The 877-nt window shown below is 36.9% G+C and overlaps 1 non-coding gene across 1 annotated transcript; it reads right to left on the reverse strand.

The window, feature by feature from the left end:
- Window positions 1-563: 563 nt before the first annotated feature.
- LOC129035918 (U6 spliceosomal RNA) lies at window positions 564-667 on the reverse strand. Its single transcript, XR_008502407.1, has one exon. It is a non-coding gene; the product is annotated as a U6 spliceosomal RNA (small nuclear RNA).
- Window positions 668-877: the final 210 nt, after the last annotated feature.

Consider the following 877-nt stretch of genomic DNA (forward strand, 5'->3'; position numbering starts at 1 on the left):
AGGCAGGAGAATCACTTGAACCTGGGAGGCAGAGGTTGCAGTGAGCCGAGATCACACCACTGCACTCCAGCCTGGTCGACAGAACGAGACTGCGTCTCAAAAAAAAAAAATGGGTGACAAAGTAAAAGTAATAATATGAGGTCTTTCATTTATCACACAGAAAATAACTTGTTAAATTATAATACCTGTGTGGGCGAAGGTGCAGTGAAACTGCCATTTTCTTGTAGTATTAGTGGTGTTTAAAATGTACATAAGCCTTCCAGGATAAAGCTTGGAAATTTTTTTTAAATCATACAGACAGTGACTCATTATACTGCCTCCTCCAACTCCTGGCCTCAAGCAATCCTCCCACCTCAGCCTCCCAAAGTGCTGGAATTACAGGCTGACAGCCACCATGCCTGAAAGCTTTGCAATTTACATCAAGGGTAATAAGAATGCTCATGCCCTGTGACTCACAGTAATCTCACTTCTGGAAATTTCATCTTTGGATGTAATTCAACCTAAACAAAAGGTCATATGCACAAACACAGTGAAAATCTGGGAGTAATTTTTTTCTTTTTTTAAAAAATATGGAATGCTTCACAAATTTGCATGTCATTCTTTCACAGAGGCCATGCCAATCTCTCTACTGTTCCAACTTAAGTATGTGTGCTACTTAGGCAAGCATGAGTAATTTAAGATAGAGTGGTTAAGTGAAATAAGGAAGAATTATGGAGAATTTAAAAATCTATGCTATTTATAGGCACCTAGTAACAGCTCAGTAAATTATTAGCTGCTATTATTATTTTTATGGTAATTTCACTCAATTAAAAATTGTCATTAAAAATTACCATTGTCATGGAACATAATGTCTCCTACAGTATAATTGTAAAAACAG

This window comes from Pongo pygmaeus, chromosome 3 (genome assembly GCF_028885625.2).
Source record: "Pongo pygmaeus isolate AG05252 chromosome 3, NHGRI_mPonPyg2-v2.0_pri, whole genome shotgun sequence".
In the NCBI taxonomy this organism is placed as follows: Eukaryota; Metazoa; Chordata; class Mammalia; order Primates; family Hominidae; genus Pongo; species Pongo pygmaeus.